Source organism: Balaenoptera acutorostrata, chromosome 6 (genome assembly GCF_949987535.1).
Source record: "Balaenoptera acutorostrata chromosome 6, mBalAcu1.1, whole genome shotgun sequence".
In the NCBI taxonomy this organism is placed as follows: domain Eukaryota; kingdom Metazoa; phylum Chordata; class Mammalia; order Artiodactyla; family Balaenopteridae; genus Balaenoptera; species Balaenoptera acutorostrata.
This window is the reverse complement of record NC_080069.1, coordinates 115977941-116005204: the sequence shown is the minus strand read 5'-3', so window position 1 is coordinate 116005204 and position 27264 is coordinate 115977941. Positions and strand designations below refer to the sequence as shown.

General features: G+C 38.0%; 1 protein-coding gene across 6 annotated transcripts in view; it reads right to left on the bottom strand.

The window, feature by feature from the left end:
- PBX3 (PBX homeobox 3) overlaps positions 1–27264 on the bottom strand; it is a 224248-nt gene that overhangs the window by 20084 nt on the left and 176900 nt on the right. The gene's annotated exons all lie outside the window — the stretch shown is intronic.

The following is a 27264-nucleotide window of genomic DNA, read 5'->3' as shown; positions in this document are numbered from 1 at the left end:
TATACCAGTATTTGAGAACTTCTCTCCCTTGATTTTTTTTTTTTTTTTTTTGGCTGCACTGCATGGCTTTCAGGATCTTAGTTCCCTGAACAGGTATCAAACCCTGGCCCACTGCAATGAATGTGTCGAGTCCTAACCACTGGACCGCCAGGGAAGTCCCTCTCCGATGATTTTCAACCCAGTTACCTGACACTTATTTGGGTTTAATTTATTCTCCTTTAATACCTTGAGATGGACCGTTAGCTCACTGATTTTCAGCCTTCCCTCTTACTATGTGTATACTGTATATACATAGTATTAAAATACACACATATATATGAATATTTAAAGCTATAAATTTCCTTCTAAGCATGGCTTTAGCTGAATCCCATGAATTTTTTTTCCTTTTTTTTTTTGGCCACACCACACAGCTTGCGGGACCTTAGTTCCCTGACCAGGGATTGAACCCAGGTCCTTGGCAGTGAAAGCTCGGAGTCCTTACCACTAGACTGCCAGCGAACTCCCATACCATGAATTTTGATAGGTGTATTTTCATTATCAGTTAAAATATTTTCCAATTTCCACTGGGGCTTCATTAACCCATGAGTTATTAAGAAATACAGTGCTTTATTTTCAAACGTGGGAATTTCTACTTATCTTTTTGATACTGATTTTTTGTTTGTTTAATTTCACTGTACTCAGAAAATATACTGTACTCTAATTTAAATTATTTAAAATTTATTGAGAGGTGTTTTATGGCCCAAAATACAGTTAACTTTCAAAATGTTCTGCAAGTGCTTCAAAAGAATATGTATTCTGCAGTTGTTGGGTACAGTGTCGGAGCCACAGAGGAGAGTGCAGCAATAGGGGTGAACAGGGCAAAGTGGAGAGATTCCTGCACAGAGAATCGGTGCTGACCAGCACTCACCAGCCCGAGAGGCTTGTCTGCTCACCTGCCAGCCGAGACAGGTGGGGGCTGGGAGCAGAGGCTCGAGCTTCAGAGTTCAGACTCCATGGAGAGGACTGGGTTTGGCTGCGAGAACACAGCCTGAAAGGGGCTAGTGCACCACATCTAGCCGGGAGGGAGTCCGGGAAAAAGTCTGGAACTGCCTAAGAGGCAAGAGACCATTGTTTCAGGGTGTGCAAGGAGAGGGGATTCAAAGTACTGCCTAAATGAGCTCCAGAGATGGGCGTGAGCCGTGGCTATCAGCGTGGACCCCAGAGACGGGCATGAAACCCTAAGGCTGCTGCCACAGCCACCAAAAACCCTGTGTGCAAACACAGGTCACTATCCACACCTCCCCTCCCAGGAGCCTGTGCAGCCCGCTGCTGCCTGGGTCCCATGATCCAGGGACAACTTCCCTGGGAGAAAACACGGTGCACCCCAGGCTGGTACAACGTCACACTGGCCTCTGCCACCACAGGCTCGCCCTGCATTCTGTACCCTCCCTCCCCCCCGGCCTGAGTGAGCCAGAGCCCCCTAATCAGCTGCTAACTTAACCCCGTCCTGTGTGAGTGGAGAACAGACGCCCTCAGGCGACCTACACGCAGAGGCAGGTCCAAATCCAAAGCTGAACCCCAAGAGCTGTGCGAACAAAGAAGAGAAAGGGAAATTTCTCCCAGCAGCCTCAGGAGCAGCAGATTAAATCTCCACAATCAACTTGATGTACCCTGCATATGTGGAATACCTGAAAAGACAACGAATCATCCCAAAATTGAGGCAGTGGACTTTGGGAGCAACAATATATATATTTTTTTCCTTTTTCTCTTTTTCTGAGTGTGAATGTGTATGCTTCTTTGCGTGATTTTGTCTGTATCGCTTTGCTTTTACTATTTGTCCTAGGGTTCTGTTTGTCCCTTTTTTTGGTTTTTTTTAGTATAGTTTTTAGTGCTTGTTATCATTGGTAGATTTGTTTTTTGGTTTGATTGCTCTCTTCCGTCTTTCTTTCCTTTTTTTTTCTTTTTTTATTCCTTTTTAGTTTTTTTATTTTTAATATTTTTTATTTTTTATTTTAATACATTTATTTTGTTTATTTTTCTTTCTTTCTTTTTTTCTCCCTTTTCTTCTGAGCCGTGCGCTCAGGGTCTTGGTGCTCCAGCTGGGTGTGAGGCCTGTGCCTCTCAGGTGGGAGAGCTGAGTTCAGGACGTTGGTCCACCAGAGACCTCCCACCTCCACGTAATATCAAATGGCGAAAGCTCTCCCAGAGATCTCCGTCTCAATGCTAAGACCCAGCTCCACTCAATGACCAGTAAGCTACAGTGGTGGACACCCTATGCCAAACAACTAGCAAGACAGGAACACAACCCCACCCATTAGCAGAGAGGCTGCCTAAAATCATAATAAGGTCACAGACACCCCAAAACACACCAACGGACATGGTCCCGCCCACCAGAAAGACAAGATCCAGTCTCATCCACCAGAACACAGGTACCAGTCCCCTCCACCAGGAAGCCTACACAACCCACTGAACCAACCTTACCCACTGGGGGCAGACACCAAAAACAATGGGAAGTATGAACCTGCAGCCTGCGAAAAGGAGACCCCAAACACAGTAAGTTAAGCAAAATGAGAAGACAGAGAAACACAGAGCAGATGAAGGAGCAAGGTAAAAACCCACCAGACCAAACAAATGAAGAGGAAATAGGCAGTCTACCTGAAAAATAATTCAGAATAATGATAGTAAAGATGATTAAAAATCTTGGAAATAGAATGGAGAAAATACAAGAAACGCTTAACAAGAACCTAAAAGAACTAGAGCAAACAAACAATAATGAACAACACAATAAATGAAATTAAAATTTCTCTAGAAGGAATCAGTAGCAGAATAACTGAGGCAGAAGAACGGATAAGTGACCTGGAAGATAAAATAGTGGAAATAACTACTGCAGAGCAGAATAAAGAAAAAAAGAATGAAAAGAATTGAGGACAGTCTCAGAGACCTCTGGGACAACATTAAACGCACCAACATTCGAATTATAGGGGTCCCAGAAGAAGAAGACAAAAAAAAGGACTGAGAAAATATTTGAAGAGATTATAGTTGAAAACTTCCCTAATATGGGAAAGGAAATAGTCAAGTCCAGGAAGTGCAGAGAGTCCCATACAGAATAAACCCAAGGAGAAACATGCCAAGACACATATTAATCAAACTATCGAAAATTAAATTAAAAAAATATTAAAAGCAGCAGTGGAAAAGCAACAAATAACATACAAGGGAATCCCTGTAAGGTTAACAGCTGATCTTTCAGCAGAAACTGCAAGCCAGAAGGGAGTGGCAGGACATATTTAAAGTGATGAAAGGGAAAAACCTACAACCAAGATTACTCTACCCAGCAGGGATCTCATTCAGATTCGACGGAGAAATTAAAACCTTTACAGACAAGCAAAAGCTAAGAGAATTCAGCACCACCAAACCAGCTTTACAACAAACACTAAAGGAACTTCTCTAGGCAGGAAACACAAGAAAAGGAAAAGATCTATGATAACAATCCCAAAACAATTAAGAAAATGGTAATAGGAACATACATATCGATCATTACCTTAAATGTAAATGGATTAAATGCTCCAACCAAAAGACACAGACTGGCTGAATGGGTACAAAAACAAGACCCATATATATGCTGTCTACAAGAGACCCACTTCAGACCTAGGGACACATACAGACTGAAAGCGAGGGGATGGAAAAAGATATGCCATGCAAATGGAAATCAAAAGAAAGCTGGAGTAGCAATTCTCATATCAGACAAAATAGACTTTAAAATAAAGACTATTACAAGATACAAAGAAGGACACTACATAATGATCAAGGGATCAATCCAAGAAGAAGATATAACAATTGTAAATATTTATGCACCCAACACAGAAGCACCTCAATACATAAGGCAAATGCTAACAGCCATAAAAGGGGAAATTGACAGTAACACAATCATAGTGGGGGACTTTAACACCTCACTCTCACCAATGGACAGATCATCCAAAATGAAAATAAATAAACACAAGCTTTAAATGACACATTAAACAAGATGGACTTAATTGATATTTATAGGACATTCCATCCAAAAACAACAGAATACACTTTCTTCTCAAGTGCCCACAGAACATTCTCCAGGATAGATCATATCTTGGGTCACAAATCAAGCCTTGGTAAATTTAAGAAAATTGAAATCATATCAAGTATCTTTTCCGACCACAATGCTATGAGACTAGATATCAATTACAGGAAAAAAAACTGTAAAAAATACAAACACATGGGAGGCTACACAATAGATACTAAATAACCAAGGAGAAATCAAAGAGGAAATCAAAAAATACCTAGAAACAAATGACAATGAAAACATGATGACCCAAAACCTATGGGATGCAGCAAAAGCAGTTCTAAGATGGAAGTTTATAGCAATACAATCCTACCTCAAGAAACAAGAAACATCTCAAATAAACAACCTAACCGTACACCGAAAGAATTAGAGAAAGAAGAACAAAAAACCCCAAAGTTAGCAGAAGGAAAGAAATCATAAAGATCAGAGCAGAAATAAATGAAAAAGAAATGAAGAAAACAATAGCAAAGATCAATAAAACTAAAAGCTGGTTCTTTCAGAAGATAAACAGAATTGATAAACCATTAGCCAGACTCATCAAGAAAAAAAGGGAGAAAACTCAAATCAACAGAATTAGAAATGAAAAAGGAGAAGTAACAACTGACACTGCAGAAATACAAAGGATCATGAGAGATTACTACAAGTAACAATATGCCAATAAAATGGACAACCTGGAAGAAATGGACAAATTCTTAGAAAAGCACAACCTTCCGAGACTGAACCAGGAAGAAACAGAAAATATAAACAGACCAATTACAAGCACCAAAATTGAGACAGTGATTACAAATCTTCCAATAAACAAAAGCCCAGGACCAGATGGCTTCAGGCGAATTCTATCAAACATTTAAAGAGCTAACACCTATCCTTCTCAAACTCTTCCAAAATATAGCAGAGGGAGGAACACTCCCCAACTCATTCTACGAGGCCACTATCACCCTGACACCAAAACAAGACAAAGATGTCACAAAGAAAGAAAACTACAGGCCAATATCACTGATGAATATAGATGAAAAAATCCTCAGCAAAATACTAGGACACAGAATCCAACAGCACATTAAAAGGATCGTACACCATGATCAAGTGGGGTTTATCCCAGGAATGCAAGTATACACAAATCAATGTGATACACCATATTAACAAACTGAAGGATAAAAACCATATGATCATCTCAATAGATACAGAAAAACCTTTCAACAAACTTCAACACCCATTTATGATATAAACCCTCCAGAAAGTAGGCATAGAGGGAATGTACCTCAACATAATAAAGGCCATATATGACAAACCCACAGCCAACATTGTTCTCAATAGTGAAAAACTGAAACCATTTCCACTAAGATCAGGAACAAGACAAGGTTGCCCACTCTCACCACTGTTATTCAATATAGTTTTGGAAGTTTTAGCCACAGCAATCAGAGAAGGAAAAGAAAAAAAAGGAATCCACATCAGAAAAGAAGTAAAACTGTCACTGTTTGCAGACATGATACTAAACATAGAGAATTCTAAAGACGTTACCAGAAAACTACTAGAGCTAATCATTGAATTTGGTAAAGTAGCAGGATACAAAACTAATTCACAGAAATCTCTTGCATTCCTATACAGTAATGATGAGAAATCTGAAAGAGAAATTAAGGAAACACTTCCATTTACCATTGCAACATAAAGAATAAAATACCTAGGAATAAACCTACCTAGGGAGACAAAAGACCTGTATGCAGAAAACTATAAGACACTGATGAAAGAAATTAAAGATGATACCAACAGATGGAGAGATATACCATGTTCTTGGATTGGAAGAATCAACATTGTGAAAATGACTATTCTACCCAAAGCAATCTACAGATTATCAAACTACCAATGGCATTTTTCACAGAATAGACCAAAAACTGCACAATTCGTATGGAAACACAAAAGGCCCCGAATAGCCAAAGCAGTCTTGAGGGGAAAAAAAACGGAGCTGCAGGATTCAGGCTCCCGGACTTTAGACTATATTTCACAGCTACAGTAATCAAGACAGTATGGTACTGGCACAAAAACAGAAATATAGATCAATGGAACAGGATAGAAAGCCCAGAGATAAACCCACGCACATATGGTCAACTAATCTATGACAAAGGAGGCAAGAGTATACCATGGAGAAAAGACAGCCTCTTCAATAAGTGGTGCTGGGAAAACTGAACAGCTACATGTAAAAGAATGAAATTAGAACACTCCCTAACACCATACACAAAAATAAACTCAAAATGGACTAAAGACCTAAATGTAAAGCCAGACACTATAAAACTCTTAGAGGAAAACATAGGCAGAACACTCTATGACATAAATCACAGCAAGATCCTTTTTGACCCACCTCCTAGAGTAATGGAAATAAAAACAAAAATAAACAAATGGGACCTAATGAAACTTAAAAGCTTTTGCAAAGCAAACTACAAACAAGACGAAAAGACAACCCTCAGAATGGGAGAAAATATTTGCAAACAAATGAACAAAGGATTAATCTCCAAAATATATAAACAGCTCTTGCAGCTCAATATTAAGAAAACAAACAACCCCCCACCAAAAAAAAAAAAGAAAAGAAAACAAACAACCCAATCCAAAAATGGGCAGAAGACCTAAACAGACATTTCTCCAAAGAAGATATACAGATTGCCAACAAACACATGAAAGAATGCTCAACATCACTAACCATTAGAGAAATGCAAATCAAAACTACAATGAGGTATCACCTCACAGCAGTCAGAATGGCCATCATCAAAAAAATCTACAAACAATAAATGCTGGAGAGGGTGTGGAGAAAAGGGAACCCTCTTGCACTGTTGGTGGGAATGTAAACTAATACAGCCACTATGCAGAACAGTATGGAGGTTCCTTAAGAAACTAAAAATAGAACTACCGTACAACCCAGCAATCGCACTACTGGGCATATACCCTGAGAAAACCATAATTCAAAAAGAGTCATGTACCACAATGTTCAATGCAGCTCTATTTACCATAGGCAGGACATGGAAGCAACCTAACTGTCCATCGACAGATAAATGGATAAAGAAGATGTGGCACATATATACAATGGAATATGACACAGCCATAAAAAGAAACGAAATTGAGTTATTTGTAGTGAGGTGGATGGACCTAGAGTCTGTCATACAGCCTGAAGTAAGTCAGAAAAAGAAAAATAAATACCGTATGCTAACACATATATATGGAATCTAAAAAAAAAAAAAAAGGTTCTGAAGAACCTAGGGGCAGGACAGGAATAAAGACACAGATGTAGAGAACGGACTTGAGGACACGGGGAGGGGGAAGGGTAAGCTGTGACAAAGTGAGAGAGTGCATGGACTTATATATACTACCAAATGTAAAACAGATAGCTAGTGGGAAGCAGCCGCATAGCACAGGGAGATCAGCTCGGAGCTTTGTGACCACCTAGAGGGGTAGGATAGGGAGGGTGGGAGGGAGACACAAGAGGGAGGAGATATGGGGATATATGTATATGTATAGCTGATTCACTTTGTTATAAAGCAGAAACTAACACACCATTGTAAAGCAGTTATACTCCAATAAAGATGTTAAAAAAAAAAAGAAAAGAAATCAGTGGTCAGCCTAATTGCTACTTCTCTGAGGCCACTCTTATTTTCCCCTCTGGTTGCTTTTGTTTTGACTGTGTTCACTGTGGATTCCTATTTATCTATCTTCTTTTGGGACTGTACCTTTTCATAAATCTAGGGCTTAGAGTCTTCCATCAGTTTTGGAAAGGTATCAGCCTTTACATTTCAAATATTGCTTTTGACCCACTATTATGTTTGCTTCTGGGACTACAATTACATTGTTAGACTTCTTACTGTATCCTCAATGTCCCTTACTCTCTCTCCTGATTTTCTATCCTATTGTCTCTCCATTCTTCAGCATGTTCATTTTCTTATGACCCATCTTCCAGTTCACTAATTCTCTCTTCAGCTATGTTTAACCTGCTTTAAAACCCATGCACTGAATTCTTAATTTTGGTTACTGCATTTTTGGTTCTAATATTTCCATATGAGCTTTTTTATGGTTTCCAGTTCTCTGACAAAATTCTCCGGTTTGCTTATTTCCTTGGAGATATATATATATATATATGATACTATTTTACAGTCCATATCAGATCCTTCTATTTTCTAGAGTTCTGTGGATCTGTTCCTATTGTCTGTCATTTCTGCTGGTTTCAGTATATATTGTTATGTCTTCTCATAGGTCTGTTTGTTTTTTTTCTGATTGTGTCCCCAATGTTTTATTTGCTTTGTTTATAGAAACAACTTGAAGCCTAGAACAATGCTATCTTTCTCCACAAAAAAAAAAAAAATTATATTTGCTTTGTCCAGGCACCTTTGAGGACTAGCAATCCAATTCAAGGACTGAGGTATTCTGAAACAGAATTACAGTCTCTGTGAGGGTCTATGTACTTCCAATGCACCCCTACTACTAGGATGTAGCTCTGATGGTATCAATATAAATCCTAACACAAAACAAGGGAAACAGGTATCCTTCCTTGATAAGTCCTAGATACCTAGACACCAATTCCTGCCTTCTCAGCCCTTCAAAATTGTCAAAAGCACAGGTTAACCTCTTAGTCATCCTCTCAGAATTGACAAACAACCCATGGAGAAGTCATTACCCCTGGCCTTATTTTCTTCTTATCTGCAAATTCCCTGAGCAACATCATCCCTTCAACTATGAATTTAAGTGAATGACTCTCAAGCTAAATCTTTAAAATTGACCTTTCTCCTAAGTTATATTTGCAAACTGAACACTTCCCAACTGGGATCCTGATGGCAATGCAAATCTGGCATAACTACCACAAATCTTTAATCTCCCCTCCATCAAACCAGCATTTCCTATAAAGAACCAAAAAAAAAAAAAAAAAAAAAATTAAAGAGAGGAAAAGAGAAAAAAGAAAAGCTCCCAGCATTTCCTCATGTGTTTCCTATATCTGTTAATAATATCGCCAACTTCAATTATCTAGGCTAAAAACCTCCACTGTCTTTTATTACTCTTTCCTTCTCGCATCTGTATCCAATTGTTAACCCAATCTCCAAAATATCAGTCCTTTCTCCAAAATACTTTTAAAATCCATCCCCGTTTTCCACTTTCAGTGGCCTAATTTGAATACTCACCACCTCTTTCCTAAACTATGCTACTAATCTCCTACGTAGTCGCTCTTATTCTAGTGTTTTCCCCTTCAAATTGATCTTACACATTGGTGCTAGATTTCTCTTTCATAAATCTGCTCACATCATCCAAACCCAGAAATCTGTATTGCCTTTATTTTATTTTATAGCACTTATTACCATATGGCATTTTATATATATATATATGTATGTTATTATTTATAATTAAAATATAAGATATAGAACATATATAGTTAAATATTTTTTATGTATGTATATATATATACATATATATATAAATTATCCTTCTCTCCTCATTAGAATGTAAGCTCCACGAGGACAGAACCTCTTTTGTAGTCACTGTTACATGTAGCACAATGACCAGAAATCACTCATTGAATGACTATTGTATAATTAATTAGTTAATGCAAAACAGACATCTAAACTGCTCAACCTCATAACTGTAGGCATAATTACAGACATCTAAACATCTAAACATCATAATTGCAGACCTTCCCCAATCAGGCTCCAGCTTGACTTTCTATCTAAGCCATTTCTTCAACAAATACTCATTGAGTGTCTATGTGTTGTACATCTGCTAGACATTCAGGATATAGTGCTGAATAAGACCACAGTCCCCATCAGTGGGGAATTCCCCATCTATCAGAGGAACAACATTAAACAATTCATTATTTAGTTACAATTGTGGTAAGTGTTATCAAGGAAAAGTATGAGAAGCTGTGAGAATATATAATGGAGGATATGAACTGGAAGCTCAAGGAAAGCTTTCTTGAGGAATTGATATTTGAAGTGAGCTTTGAAAGAACAGTAATTAATAAAATGTTTACACATATGTGTAGGGGGTATGGGATTAGATCATCCCAGGCAGGAGAAACAGCATAATAATATTATTATATTTTTTCTTATTCTTGGATAAGCACTCCTCTAGGTGATTTACATATATCTTCTTACTGAAACTCCCATAACTTTAAGAGGTACATGCTATTTTTATACAAATTATACATATGAGGAAATGAACCATAGTAAGGTTAAATGATTTGCCCAAGGTCACAGAGCTATTAAGTTGGGGGTACTTTCCTAATCCTCAGTAAACCCCTCCTGATACCATATTCCAAGATGGCACCCATATGCACCAGTACAGCCCCCCGGACAATTTTGGTGTCCTGTCAACAACACATCTGTCTGTCTCCCTCAAGAAATTTGACATTTCTCAGGGAAAAGAACCTTATCTCATTCACCTTTCTTTGCCACAGTGCCAAACACAGTGCCTAGTCAAAGTAGGCACTCAGTGCCTGTTGAGTGAATTAGGAAAACAGCCCCAAGTCCTGGTAAGTACCTTTGGATGGATCAAATTAACTTACTTATACTGTATGTAGCTTCTACTCTCAAAATCCATACTTGTTTTAGAAAAGTAATATGCTCTCCACATAAGCTGACAGAAGAAAGGAGAAGAGAAGCCAAAAGACAAGAACAAAGGAAGCCCAAGAGCATCTCTGGAGAATGCCAGATCTCCTGGGTGGGAATACCACAGAGTTGAAATAAGTGGGAAGCCAGGAAGCTTGAACTCAGAGCTGGTTCTGATCAGATGTCTTTGCCCTTCGGGCTACGCTGTATTTCCTCTTTTCACTCCTCCCTACCTACTCTCACTCTGCTCTGGGCCCCAAGAGGCTGATCTATATGCCCTCGGGCTTCTGGCCAAAGGAAGTCACTGGTAGGAGATGAGAAGAGATAAAAGCAAGGTCAGAGTATTTGTTCCCCTGATTTCCTCACTGTAATATTGACTTTACTTAAGGTCTCAGTTACTGGCCTTCTCCACACAGCTTCTATGTCTTGGTTGGGTTCTGATAATTTTCCTTATCTCTTCAGGCCAAGTGGTAGTAACAGAACCAAGCAGTACCAGCATTATCCTTTGTGGTTTCCCTACACTCTGCCCACACTTCTGTAAATAGTCGCTTTATTAAACTCTCCTCAAATTATTTTAATTTGAGTGTGCCATCTGTTTTCTGCTGGAATCGACTGATATACTGGCCTGTTGGTCTGACCACAGAAGTGAAGAAATGGAAAGGTGAGATGCAATGATGACGGACAGGCAGGAGGAGAGGCTGACAGGAATACTCAAAGGGAAAGAACAGACAAGGAGGTGAAGGGGACAAAAACCTGAGGGACCATGATTCTGATATGGCTTCTTCTTGATAGGAAAACTCAAAAAACACTACATCTAATCTGCAAATAGTCTTTCTATCCTTAGTTGGGTATCACATCCAACGAGTATTAGAGACGCCCTCAAAAAAGGTTCCCTAAAGTAAATATAATACCTGACATCCCTGGAGCAAGCTTTAGGCACCAAGGTAACCATGGTGCTGATTGTTTATAAAGGAGGACAACAACAACCAAGAAATCAGAGGCTTCCCCTGTTTTCTTTAAATCTTGCAGATATGCCTTATCTGTACATGTGTTACAATATCCTCAAAGCTCTCATCTTTTTACAACCTGCTCCTTTGTTCTTTGACACTGTTTAAGGATGTCGCATCTCCACTAGGACACACACTCAGAGACTTTACAGAACAGAGGGTCTGCAGCCTTCTTTTAAGACAGTGTGAAAGAACCACTTTAACAAAATAGCTGCCATTGTCCTTCAACTTGTCTCCAGTGCACCAATTGCATACTTACAGTAGAAATCCACTTCTGCCTTCTATCTACTGCCAAAGTAACTGAAAAAGCTTTAACGGATAGCTGAAAAAGATACTGTAATTTGATAGTCATCTTTTTTTTCCTGCTCTAATTATTATTTTAACAGGCTTCTTCTTATTTTAATAGATTTTTTTAATAAGGAAATCTTACTTACAAATTTTAATTAGCTTACTGAATATTCACTGCTTTGGAATAAGTAGTTTAATGAGTAAGGAGACCTCAGACTACTAACTAGCCTGGAGTCTCTAAAGTAGCTTAGGGGGAAATGATGCAGCCTTAGTGATATAAGCCCAGCCTGTACCTCACAAACCAGGACCCTGAGCCAGGGCCCCAGAGACAGAGGAATCACATTGCCTCTTGCAGGAAAAAAAGTAAAAATCTATTTTATTCCTTTTTATCAGGAACCTCTATGTAAGGGACTTCCCTGGTGGCGCAGTGGTTAAGAATTCACCTGCCAACGTAGGGGACATGGGTTCGAGCCCTGGTCCGGGAAGATCCCACATGCCACAGAGCAACTAAGCCCACGCGCCACAACTACTGAGTCTGCGCTCTAGAGCCCACGAGCCACAACTACTGAGCCTGTGTGCCACAACTACTGAAGCCCGCGTGCCTAGAGCCCGTGCTCCACAACAAAAGAAGCCACCGCAATGAGAAACCTATGCACCGCAACGAAGAGTAGCCCCCGCTCGCTGCAACTAGAGAAAGCCCGCGCACGGCAACAAAGACCCAACGCAATCAAAAATTAATAAATAAATAAATTTATTAAAAAAAAGAAAAAAGAACCTCTATATAAGAACCTCTAGCTCTCCCACTCACGGAGACTTGTGACTGTTGTCAAATCACTTAACTTCTCTGAACATGTCTCCGTGTCTGTGTTATATAATTTTCTCCACATTAGACTGTTATGAAAGTGGGTCTTATGAACCACTTTAAAAGCTCTAAGATATGTTAGTTGGATGAATGTATGAATGTATGAATGAATGAATGAATCTTAATGCTGTCGATTAACCACTCTATCATTTCAGGTTCTCATCTGCTAAAAAAGAAAATCAATCTTTTCTTTATAGTACACTTCAATTACAGTAGCAATGAAGAATAAGTTAACATTTTTCATTCTAAAAACACCTAGCAGGGAAAGTAGGGCCCGAGTTATTTAAATTCAAAATTGGAATCAGGAGAACAATGGAGTTTTTTGTGATTCACTAACTTGAATAACCAATGAAAGTTAGCTCTATTCCGAAAAGTAAAAGCATATCAATATCTGTCCCACTGATTAAGAATATATGACAGGGACTTCCCTGGTGGTCCACTGGTAGGCTCTGCACTCTCAATGCAGGGGGCCCAGGTTCAATTCCTGGTCAGGGAACTAGATCCTGCATGCCACAACTAAAAAGAGCCCACATGCTGCAACAAAGACCCCGTGCAGCCTAAATAAATAAATAAATATTTTTAAAAAAGAATATATGGCAATTTAAGTATGATTCTCAGTGCTTATGGCATTTGAAATAATTTCTTTTTTTGTGACTTTCTAGGGTGTTATGTAAAAGGGGAACCCCAGTTTACTAAATCACACTAACCCTTAAGAAATCAAAGATTTCAAATTCTAAGTTCAGTCTGCAATTCTATGTTAAGGATATTTATATTTATAATATATTAACACAAATTAACATAGGACTAAAATAAATTGTAAAATTTTCACTTACCTGTTCCTATTTATATAGTGAACCTAGAAAACCTGTAATATATATTAACTTAATATGTCCAAAACCAAACTCCTGATCTTCCCCCCAAAACCTGTTCCTCCCAAATCCTTGCCCAACACACTTAATGACAACTCCATACTTCTACTGCTCAGGCCAAAAATGTTAGAGTCATCCTATCAGTAAACCCTCAGCTGTACCTTCACAATTATCTGGAATGCAGCCACCTCCGATGGCCTCTACTACTATCATCTTGGTCCAAGCCACCATCATCTTCTGCCTGGATTATTGCAGTGGCATCATAACTAGTGTCCCTGCTTCCCCTTGCCGCCCATGGTCTATTGTCAATACAGTTACCATGGTGATCCTGTTAAAACTTAAGTCAGATCATATCACTCCTTCGTTTTCCATCTCACTTAGAGTAAAAGGCCAAGTCATTACCATGGTCTATAAGGACCATGGTCTACATGGTCTACAAAGGGACCTCACAGTCCCTTTGACTTCATTTCCTACCACTTCCTGCACTTGCTCAGGTTACTTTTACCTCAGGGTCTTTGCACTTACTGTTCCCTCTGCCTGGAATGTTCTTCACCAATTAGCCACATGGCTTGGTCATTCAACTTCTTCAACCTTTACCAAAAGATATTTTCTCAGGAGGGGTTTTCTTTACTACCTTATTGAAAATTACAACCTTTACCTCGTTGCTCTCCTTCCCTCCTTTATTTCTCTCTATAACGCCTATCCCTTTCTAATTTATCATTTACGTACATTATCTGTTTGTATCCTCCCAGGAAAATCTAAGCTCCATAAAGGCAGGTTTGTTGTTGTTGTGTAAGTAAGTACCGTTTTAGTCAAATGAAAAATATATGTACAAAAAAGGGACACACATCATGACTACAGGGCCTGATGAATTTCCATAAAGTGAGCACACCCATCAAATCATTTAGGTTGAGAAACGTTCCCCTTTGCATCTAATCATTAGAATCACTGTTCTCTCAAGGGAAACCACTATCCTGACTTTTAACACTAAGATTAATTTTGCCTGTTTTTGAACTTTGGAATAAATGAAGTTATACGCTAAGTGCCTGACTTCTTTCACTTGGCATTATGTAATTACATATAGTCTAGTTCATTCATTCTCATTGTTACATAATATTCCAAATACATATAAATATACCACTTTTATTTACCCATTTTCCTATTGATGGACCTTTCCATTGTTTCTAGTTTGGCTATTATACTGCTGCTAAGGATATTCTTATATGTAGCTTTTGGTGACAGATGTACACAATTCTATCAGGTAGGCCAGGGGGTTCAGCCTGTTAAGTTCACAGATGTCTCTTCCATCCCTAGCACAGTATCTGACACATAATAGGTATTACAATAAATTTTTTGTTAACAAATGAATGGAATTATTCTTTAAAAACTTCTCTTATTTAGATTTAATAATTCACATATGACTTCCTAGGCTTATATATGTAGGTTTATAATGCATAAAAATTAAATTAACCTCTGTAAATCCTCCACTCAATAAATACACTGCCAACAATACCACTAAAACTCCTTGACTATCTCTTTCTAATCCCATTCTAATTAACTGAATATTTTTTTATCATTCCCTTTCTTTATATTTAACCATATATATGTGTCCCCTAAATAATATGCTGTTTGCTTGGTTTTTAACTTTATGAAAATGATATCATACTATATATGTTCTGCATTCTGAAAAATTGGCATTTTTCACTCAATATTAGAATTCACACAAATTGATGTGTGTAGCTGTAGATCATTCTTTTTTCACTGCTATATAGTAATCCATTGTAGGATTATACCACAATGGATTTACCCACTTCTCCAGTCAATAAACTGGAAAACTGGCTTATATCAAGTTTTTTGCCATTTCAAACGGTGTTACTATTAATGCTTTTACATGTCTCCTAATAAACACAGACAAGAGGTTTCCTAGGGCAATTTCAACTAAAGGTGAAATCATGGATTGGATGATATGTGTATATTCAAATTTATAAGATAATGCCAAAAGTTTTCCAAAGTGCCTATACCAATTTACATTCCTACCAATGATATTTAAGGGTTCCTACTGCTGTATATTCTTACCAACAATGTGCAGAGTTTGTATGGTCAGTCTTACGATTTTTTGCCAAACCAGTAAATGTAAATGTTATTTTATTGCAGTTTTAAAATCACATTTTCCTGATAACTAATAAGAAGGATCTTTTCATATAAGTGACCATTTATATTTCTTCTTCTATGAAATCCTTGTTTGTGTTTTTTGCCTATTTTTCAAATGGGTTTTGTCTTTTTCTTATTAATTTAAAGGAGTTCCCTATATATATTCCCTATATATATATATATATATTTTTTTTTTTTTTTGCATTTTAATTGTCTTGCTTATACACTTACAAATATCTTCTTACAGTTTGTGGCCTGTCTTCACATTTTAAAAAGGTTTTATCTGAAATAATTTCAAACTTGCAAAAAAAGTTACAAGAATAAAAATAGTGTAAAGAACATGTAAGTGTGCCCTTTACCCAGATTCACCTCTTACTAACATTTTGCCCCATTCATTTTATCATTTTTGTGTACTCAAACACACGCACTTGCTCTGTGTGTGTGTATGTCTGTATGTATGTGTTTATATACACACATATATACACACACACACACACATATATATAAACACACTTTCTTTTCCTGAACAATTTGAGGGTAAATTATATACACCATGGCCCTTTACCCCTAAGTAAGTCAGTGTGTATTTCTTAGGACTAGAGATATTCTCTTATACAACCACAGTACAATTACAAATTACAATTTACTTTAGTAAATTTAAGCCAATAATTCTTTTATGGCATTCTTCCCTCCAGTAGAGGATCCAGTCTAGGGTCGAGCATAGCATTTACATGTCATGTGTCTTTAGCTTCTTTAAATTTAGAACATTTCCATGGCCTTTCTTTGACATTTGTAAAGAATACTGCTCCCTCCCCATGTTTTTTTCCTAATAGAACACTCGTCATTATGGGTTTGTCTGATGTCTTCTAGTGATTCCATTCAGGTTACATTCCAGGGCAAAATACTACACACAATGTCCATTTGCCCCTCTTTGGTGATGAATCATCTAATCATTAGAATCATCTAATCACCTGGTCAGGGTTTTATTCCATTTCTCCACTCTATAATTGCCTTTCTAAAAAAGTATCCCTTGCAACAAATAAAGGGCCTATGGAGAGATACTTTAAGACCATGTTCTTCATACAGATATCCTCCTAGATTTAATATCTATTGATAATTCTTTTTTAAAAAAATATGTAACGACTCTTAGTGTTTTATTTATTGATTGATTGATTTATGGCTGCGTTGCATCTTCGTTGCTGCACGCGGGCTTTCTCTAGTTGCGTCGAACAGGGGCTACTCTTCGTTGCGGAGCGTGGCTCTAGGTGTGCGGGCTTCAGTAGTTGTGGCACACAGGCTTAGTTGCTCTGCGGCATGTGGGATCTTCCCAGACCAGGGATCAAACCCATGTCCTTGCATTGGAAGGAGGATTCTTAACCACTGCGCCACCAGGGAAGTCCCTCTATTGATAATTCTTGCCTGACCCAATCTTTACTAAAATGGTTGTATCATGTTGATGTTTCACAGTCTTCATTAAGTACTTTGATAAACGTACTACCACTGAATTTATCAACCTTTTCCTTTGTTGTTTACACATTTTGTTTTTATAAAGACTATTCTCAAACTACTAAAAATATTTCCTAACATTTTCTTCTGAAAATTCCTTACTTATTCCTAATTATTAAGTATTTTAAACAGTATTTTAAGTATTTCAAGCAATAAACAATAAATCAATTTTGTATACTTTAAATCTAGCAAAAATAGTATTGCTATAGTTGCCTGTTATCAGTGGGTTTCAATTTTTTTTTTTTGCAAGAAGAGATGCTTTTACTTCCCTGCTTTGTCGGCCTTGGTAATTTTTTTTTAATATTTTAATTTTATTTATTTTTTTATACAGCAGGTTCTTATTAATCATCAATTTTATACACATCGGTGTATACATGTCAATCCCAATCACCCAATTCAGCACACCACCATCCCCATGCCCTTGTGGTTTTCTCCCCTTGGTGTCCATACGTTTGTTCTCTACATCTGTGTCCCAACTTCTGCCCTGCAAACCATTTCATCTGTACCATTTCTCTAGGTTCCACATACATGCGTTAATATACGATATTTGTTTTTCTCTTTCTTACTTCACTCTGTATGACAGTGTCTAGATCCATCCACATCTCTACAAATGACCCAATTTCGTTCCTTTTTTTTTTTAACATCCTTATTGGAGTATAATTGCTTTACAATGGTGTGTTAGTTTCCGCTTTATAACAAAGTGAATCAGTTATACACATACATATGTTCCCATATCTCTTCCCTCTTGCATCTCCCTCCCTATCCCACCCCTCTAGGTGGTCACAAAGCACAGAGCTGATCTCCCTGTGCTATGCAGTTGCTTCCCACTAGCTATCTATTTTACATTTGGCACTGTATATATGTCCATGCCACTCTCTCACTTTGTCACATCTTACCCTTCCCCCTCCCCATATCCTCAAGTCCGTTCTCTAGTAGGTCTGTGTCTTTATTCACGTCTTGCCACTAGGTTCTTCATGACCTTTTTTTTTTTTCTTAGATTCCATATATATGTGTTAGCATACTGTATTTGTTTTTCTCTTTCTGACTTACTTCACTCTGTATGACAGACTCTAACTCCATCCACCTCACTACAAATAACTCAATTTCATTCCTTTTTATGGCTGAGTAATATTCCATTGCATATATGTACCACAACTTCTTTATCCATTTGTCTGTCGATGGGCATTTAGGTTGCTTCCATGACCTGGTTATTGTAAATACTGCTGCAATGAACATTGGGGTGCATGTGTCTTTTTGAATTACGGTTTTCTCTGGGTATATGCCCAGTAGTGGGATTGCTGGATCATATGGTAATTCTATTTTTAGTTTTTTAAGGAACCTCCATACTGTTCTCCATAGTGGCTGTATCAATTTACATTCCCACCAACAGTGCAAGAGGGTTCCCTTTTCTCCACACCCTCTCCAGCATTCGTTGTCTGTAGATTTTCTGATGATGCCCATTCTAACTGGTGTGAGGTGATACTTCATTGTAGTTTTGATTTGCGTTTCTCTAATAATTAGTGATGTTGAGGAGCTTTTCATATGCTTCTTGGCCATCTGTATGTCTTCTTTGGAGAAATGTCTATTTAGGTCTTTTGCCAATTTTTGCATTGGGTTGTTTGTTTCTTTAATATTGAGCTGCATGAGCTGTTTATATATTTTGGAGATTAATCCTTTGTCCGTTGATTCGTTTGCAAATATTTTCTCCCATTCTGAGGGTTGTCTTTTCATCTTCTTTATGGTTTCCTTTGCTGTGAAAAGCTTTTAAGTTCCATTAGGTCCTATTTGTTTATTTTTGTTTTTATTTCCATTACTCTAGGAGGTGGATCAAAAAAGATCTTGCTGTGATTTATGTCAAAGAGTGTTCTTCCTATGTTTTCCTCTAAGAGTTTTATAGTGTCCAGTCTTACATTTAGGTCTTGAATCCATTTTGAGTTTATTTTTGTGTGTGCTGTTAGAGAGTGTTCTAATTTCATTCTTTTACATGTAGCTGTCCAGTTTTCCCAGCACCACTTATTGAAGAGACTGTCTTTTCTCCATTGTATATCCTTCCCTCCTTTGTCATAGATTAGTTGACCATAGGTGCATGGGTTTATCTCTGGGTTTTTCTATCTTGTTCCATTGACCTATGTTTCTGTTTTTTGTGCCAGTACCATATTGTTTTGATTACTGTAGCTTTGTAGTATAGTCTGAAGTCAGGGAGTCTGATTCCTCCAGCTCCGTTTTTTTCCCTCAAGACTGCTTTGGCTATTCGGGGTCTTTTGTGTCTCTATAAAAATTTTAAGATTTTTTGTTCTAGTTCCGTAAAAAATGACATTGGTAATTTGATAGGGATTGCATTGAATCTGTAGATTGCTTTGGGGAGTATAGTCATTTTCACAATGTTGATTCTTCCAATCCAAGAACATGGTATATCTCTCCATCTGTTGGTATCCTCTTTAATTTCTTTCATCATTGTCTTACAGTTTTCTGCATACAGGTCTTTTGTCCCCCTAGGTAGGTTTATTCCTAGGTATTTTATTCTTTTTGTTGCAATGGTAAATGGGAGTGTTACCTTAATTTCTCTTTCAGATTTTTCATCATTAGTGTATAGGAATGCAAGAGATTTCTGTGCATTAATTTTGTATCCTGCTACTTTACCAAATTCATTCATTAGCTCTAGTAGTTTTCTGGTGGCATTTTTAGAATTCTCTATGTATAGTATCATGTCATCTGCAAACAGTGACAGTTTTACTTCTTCTTTTCCAATTTGTATTCCTTTTATTTCTTTTTCTTCTCTGATTGCCGTGGCTAGGACTTCCAAAACTATGTTGAATAATAGTGGTGACAGTGGACATCCTTGCCTTGTTCCTGATCTTAGAGGAAATGCTTTCAGTTTTTCACCATTGAGAGCAATGATTGCTGTGGGTTTGTTGTATATGGCCTCTATTATGTTGAGGTAGGTTCCCTCTATGCCCACTTTCTGGAGAGTTTTTATCATAAATGGGTGTTGAATTTTGTCAAAAGCTTTTTCTGCATCTATTGAGATGATCATATGGTTTTTCTTCTTCAATTTGTTAATATGGTGTATCACATTGATTGATTTGCCTATATTGAAGAATCCTTGCATCCCTGGGATAAATCCCACTTGATCATGGTGTATGATCCTTTGAATGTGTTGTTGGATTCTGTTTGCTAGTATTTTGTTGAGGATTTTTGCATCTATATTCATCAGTGATATTGGTCTGTAGTTTTCTTTTTTTGGAGTATCTTTGTCTGGTTTTGGTATCAGGGTGATCGTGGCCTCATAGAATGAATTTGAGAGTGTTCCTTCCTCTGCAATTTTTTGGAAGAGTTTGAGAAGGATGGGTGTTAGCTCTTCTCTAAATGTTTGATAGAATTCACCTGTGAAGCCATCTGGTCCTGGACTTTTGTTTGTTGGAAGGTGTTTAATAACAGTTTCAATTTCATTACTTGTGATTAGGCTGTTCATATTTTCTATTTCTTCCTGGTTCAGTGTTGGAAGGTTACACCTTTCTAAGAATTTGTCCATTTCTTCCAGGTTGTCCATTTTATTGGCATAGAGTTGCTTGTAGTAGTCTCTTAGAATGCTTTGTATTTCTGCGGTGTCTGTTGTAACTTCTGCTTTTTCATTTCTAATTTTACTGATTTGAGTCCTCTCCCTCTTTTTCTTGATGAGCCTGGCTAATGGTTTATCAATTTTGTTTATCTTCTCAAAGAACCAGCTTTTAGTTTTACTGATCTTTGCTATTGTTTTCTTTGTTTCTATTTATTTATTTCTGTTCTGATCTTTATGATTTCTTTCCTTCTGCTAACTTTGGGTTTTGTTTGTTCTTCTTTCTCTAGTTCCTTTAGGTGTAAGGTTAGATTGTTTATTTGAGATTTTTCTTGTTTCTTTAGGTAGGCTTGTATAGCTATAAACTTCCCTATTAGAACTGCTTTTGCTGCATCCCATAGGTTTTGGATCGTCGTGTTTTCATTGTCATTTGTCTCTAGGTATTTTTTGATTTCCTCTTTGATTTCTTCAGTGATCTCCTGGTTATTTAGTAACGTATTTTTTAGCCTCCATGTGTTTCTGTTTTTTACGGTTTTTTCCCTGTATTTCATTTCTAATCTCATTGCATTGTGGCCAGAAAAGATGCTTGATATGATTTCAATTTTCTTAAATTTACTGAGGCTTGATTTGTGACCCAAGATGTGATCTATCCTGGAGAATGTTCTGTGCGCACTTGAGAAGAAAGTGTAATCTGCTGTTTTTGGATGGAATGTGCTATAAATATCAATTAAATCTATCTGGTCTACTGTGTCATTTAAAGCTTCTGTTTCCTTATTTATTTTCATTTTGGATGATCTGTCCATTGGTGTAAGTGAGGTGTTAAAGTCCCCCACTATTACTGTGTTACTGTCGATTTCCTCTTTTACAGCTGTTAGCAGTTGCCTTATGTATTGAGGTGCTCCTATGTTGGGTGCATATATATTTATAATTGTTATATCTTTTTCTTGGATTGATCCCTTGGTCATTATGTAGTGTCCTTCCTTGTCTCTTGTAACATTCTTTATTTTAAAGTCTATTTTATCTGATATGAGTATTGTTATTCCAGCTTTCTTTTGATTTCCATTTGCATGGAATATCTTTTTCCATCCCCTCACTTTCAGTCTGTATGTGACTCTAGTTCTGAAGTGGGTCTCTTGCAGACAGCATATATATGGGTCTTGTTTCTGTATCCATTCAGCAAGCCTGTGTCTTTTCGGTTGGAGCATTTAATCCATTCACATTTAAAGTAATTATTGATATGTATGTTCCTATGACCATTTTCTTAATTGTTTTGGGTTTGTTTTGGTAGGTCCTTTTCTTCTCTTGTGTTTCCCACTTAGAGAAGTTCTTTTAGCGTTTGTTGTAGAGCTGGTTTGGTGGTGCTGTATTCTCTTAGCTTTTGCTTGTCTGTAAAGCTTTTGATTTCTCCATGGAATCTGAATGAGATCTTTGCCGGGTAGAGTAATCTTGGTTGTAGGTTCTTCCCTTTCATCACTTTAAATATGCTGTGCTACTCCCTTCTGGCTCGTAGAGTTTCTGCTGAGAAATCAGCTGTTAACCTTATGGGACTTCCCTTGTATGTTATTTGTCGTTTTTCCCTTGCTGCTTTCAATAATTTTTCTTTGTCTTTAATTTTTGCCAATTTGATTACTATGTGTCTCGGCGTGTTTCTCCTTGGGTTTATTCTGTATGGGACTCGCTGCGCTTCCTGGACTTGGGTGGCTATTTCCTTTCCCATGTTAGGGAAGTTTTCGACTATAATCTCTTCAAATATTTTCTCGGGTCCTTTCTCTCTCTCTTCTCCTTCTGGGACCCCTATAATGCAAATGTTGTGTTTAATGTTGTCCCATAGGTCTCTTAGGCTGTCTTCATTTCTTTTCATTCTTTTTTCTTTACTCTGTTCCGCAGCAGTGAATTCCACCATTCTGTCTTCCAGGTCACTTATCCGTTCTTCTGCCTCAGTTATTCTGCTATTGATTCCTTCTAGTGTAGTTTTCATTTCAGTTATTGTATTGTTCATCTCTGTTTGTTTGTTCTTTAATTCTTCTAGGTCTTTGTTAAACATTTCTTGCATCTTCTCGATCTTTGCCTCCATTCGTTTTCCGAGGTCCTGGATCATCTTCACTATCATTATTCTGAATTCTTTTTCTGGAAGGTTGCCTATCTCCACTTCATTTAGTTGTTTTTCTGGGGTTTTATCTTGTTCCTTCATGTGGTACATAGCCCTCTGCCTTTTCATCTTGTCTATCTTTCTGTCAATGTGGTTTTTGTTCCACAGGCTGCAGGACTGTAGTTCTTCTTGCTTCTGCTGTCTGCCCTCTGGTGGATGAGGCTATCTAAGAGGCTTGTGTAAGTTTCCTGATGGGAGGGACTGGTGGTGGGTAGAGCTGACTGTTGTTCTGGTGGGCAGAGCTCAGTAAAAGTTTAATCTGCTTGACTATTGATGGGTGGGGCTGGGTTCCCTCCCTGCTGGTTGTTTGGCCTGAGGCAATCCAACACTGGAGCCTACCTGGGCTCTTTGGTGAGTCTAATGACAGACCCTGGGAGGGCTCACGCCAAGGAGTACCTCCCAGAACTTCTGCAGTGTCCTTGTCCCCACAGTGAGACACAGCCACCCCCCGCCTCTGCAGGAGACCCTCTAACACTAGCAGGTAGGTCTGGTTCAGTTTCCCCTGGGGTCACTGCTCCTTCCCCTGGGTCCCGATGCGCACACTACTTTGTGTGTGCCCTCCAAGAGTGGAGTCTCTGTTTCCCCCAGTCCTGTCAAAGTCCTGCAATCAATTCCCACTAGGCTTCAAAGTCTGTTTCTCTAGGAATTCCTTCTCCCGTTGCCAGATCCCCAGGTTGGGAAGCCTGACGTGGGGCTCAGAACCTTCAGTCCAGTAGGTGGACTTCTGTGGTCTAAGTGTTCTCCAGTCTGTGAGTCACCCACCCAGCAGTTATGGGATTTGATTTTACTGTGATTGCGCCCCTCCTACCGTCTCATTGTGGCTCCTCCTTTGTCTTTGGATGTGGAGTATCTTTTTTGGTGAGTTCCAGTGTCTTCCTGTCGATGATTGTCCAGCAGCTAGTTGTGATTCTGGTGTTCTCGCAAGAGGGAGTGAGAGCACATCCTTGTACTCCGCCATGTTGGTTCCTCTCCCAGGTTTCAATATTTTAAAGTTAGCTTTGTATAGGAACAACATTTTTTTTAATTATTCTTTTTCTCAGCAGTTTCCTTTTTAAAAATAAATTTATTTATTTATTTTTGGCTGCGGTGGGTCTTCGTTGCTGCACACGGACTTTCTCTAGTAGTGGTTAGCAGGGGCTGTTCTTCGTTGTAGTGCACAGGCTTCTCATTGCAGTGGCTTCTCTTGTTGCGGAGCATGGGCTCTAGGCGCGTGGGCTTCAGTTGTTGTGGCATGCGGGCTCTGTAGTTGTGGATCGTGGACTCTGGAGCGCAGGCTCAGTAGTCGTGGTGCACAGGCTTAGTTGCTCCGCGGCATGTGGGATCTTCCTGGACCAGGGCTCAAACCTGTGTCCCCTGCTTTGGCAGGCAGATTCTTAACCACTGCGCCACCAGGGAAGTCCCATGAACAACTTCTGAATTCTAAATTTTATTGTATTTTAGTATGATGTATATTTAAAACACTGTTTTTTCTATTTAGAAATTAGTTCACCTGTCAGGTCTGGACTATTCTCTGCTTTCACTTCTAAACAATTTAAACAAAAGGATACTAATTAAAGGGGGAAAAGGGGTGGTGGTGGTGGTGGTGGGATGAATTGGGAGATTGGGATTTACATATATACACCAATATGTATAAAATGGATAACTAATAAGAGCCTGCTGTATAAAAATAATAAAATAAAATTCAAATCAATAAATAAAAATAAAATTAAAAAGCAAAAGAAAGATACTAATTTAAAAGGCTAGCAACTCAACTTCCCTGGAGGTCCAGTGGTTAGGACTCTGCACTTCCACTGCAGGGGGCACAGGTTCAATCCCTGGTCAGGGAACAGAGACCCTGCATGCTGCGCAGTGTGGAAAAAAAAAAAAAAAAGGCTAGCAACTGATGTCTTTAATAGTGAAAATTTTCACTATTGCTTTCAAGTCAGAGATGTGGGGGAAAAGGGAATGGTTGAGGGGAAATAACATTTTTAAGCATGAAAAAGGTACAAAGGAGAGGAAACTGTCACAATTTACATTGAATCTTACACTGATTGCTGAAATTCTCCACTTGAAAGGCTGATGTGGGAGAAAAGAAGGTCATAAAGTCTGCTTTTTAGACAGAGAAATATGTCTATGTCTATATTATTTCTATCTCAAGCAATTACTAAAAAATTTCCAAAATGAACAAAGCTATTTTTCTATAGAAAACCAGTGAAATGAACATAGCAATTAACTATTTTTTAAAAATCTGTAAATAGGATCCTAGCCTATTTTAGAAGTACAGCAAAGCCTCCCTAGTTCAGAATAGTCAGAAGGAAACTTCTCTCACTCATTACACAAGCATGTGTTAACAAATCCTACATCACACACACAAGATGCTAGTACACCCAATGAAAAACTAGGATTATATTGATTTTCAAAAAATGTATATAATCTGTGTTATTCTCCAATGGTGAATATGTTATAGAAGTAAAAAAGAAAAGCAAGAAAAGGAGCGGAAGCATGAAACACCTTAATTTAAACTGGACCCGCAAATATCTGAATTCTAAGTCAGAGAGCTCTTGTGAGAGCAGGAAAACTAGACTTGGCATCATCGGCTGGTGTTCAGTACAAGCCCAATCCTTTCACTAATGTTCAGGGGAAATACTCACACCAGAAAACACCCACTTGAAATGAATATACTTTAAATTTCATCTTCCCTGTCTGACCCAGCATATTATACTGTTCCTTAGTATTTCAAGTGGCAGTGAGTACTACATAGCCTAGACAGTGATTTTTTTTTTTCTGATCTATGTGGGTTTTGTATTAATTGAAGTATAGTTGATTTATATGTTCTTTTTCAGATTCTTTTCCATTATAGCTTATTACAAGATATTAAATATAGTTCCCAGTGCTACACAGTAGGTGCTTGTGGTAGTAATGTTTTATATAGTATATGTCTTCATAAACTGGTAGCCCAAATCAATTATATTCCATTTCAAACTGAGCAAAAGGAATCAAGACATGCCACTATATCATAAGGGAATGACAATAACTATCAAATGAAATCTTAATTATAAATCTAAGATTGCTCTGGAGGTTCTATGGAAAGTAATGCCAAAATAAGAGCTAAAAATCATCTCAAACCCAGACCATATTCCCTTAAATAACAATGACTTAAAATACTGATATGATGCAGCCACTATGGAAAACATTGTGGAGGTTCCTCAGAAAACTAAAAATAGAATTACCATATGATCCAGCAATCCCACTCCTGGGCATATACCCGGACAAAAGTATAATTCAAAAAGATACACACACCTCTATGTTCACAGCAGCACTATTCACAATAGCCAAAACATGGAAACCACCTAAATGTCCACTGATGAATGAATAGAGAAGATGTGCTACATATATACAATGGAATACTACTCAGTCATAAAAAAGACTGAAATAATTCCATTTGCAGCAACATGGATGCAACTAGAGATTATCACACTAAGTGAAGTAAGTCAGAAAGAGAAAGACAGGGACTTCCCTGGTGGTCCAGTGGCTAAGACTCTGCACTCCCAATGCAGGGGGCCCGGGGTTCGAGCCCTGGTCAGGGAACTAGAGTCCACATGCTGCAACTAAAAGATCCCGAGTACCGCAACGAAGACCCTGCATGTGGCAACGAAGATCCCAAGTGCCACAAGTAAGACCCGGTGCAGCCAAATAAATAAATAAATATTGGGGAAAAAAAAAAGAAAGAAAGAAAGAGAAAGACAAACACCGTATGATATCAGTTATATGTGGGATCTAAAATATGGCACAAATGAACCTATCTACAAAACAGAAATAGACTCACAGACACAGTGAACAGACTTGTGGTTGCCAAGGAGGTGGGTGGGGGAGAGAAGGACTGGGAGTTTGGGATTAGCAGATGTAAACTATTATATATAGGATGGATAAACAGCAAGGTCCTACTATATATAGCACAGGGAACTATATTCAATATCCTGTGATAAACCATAATGGAAAAGAATATAAAAAAAAGAATGTCTGTGTATAACTGAGTTAGTTTGCTGTACAGCAGAGACTGGCACAACATTGTAAATCAACTATACGTCAATAAAAATAAATTAAAATTAAATTAAAATAAAATACTGATATGAAACTTTCACTGGAATGTGAAGGGGATCTTTAGAATCTTGAACTTCAAATATATAGGAGTATTTATTTAGAGGCTACTTTAAAATTTATGTCATGTGACCTCTAGGGACCATTGAAATTTCTGGAAA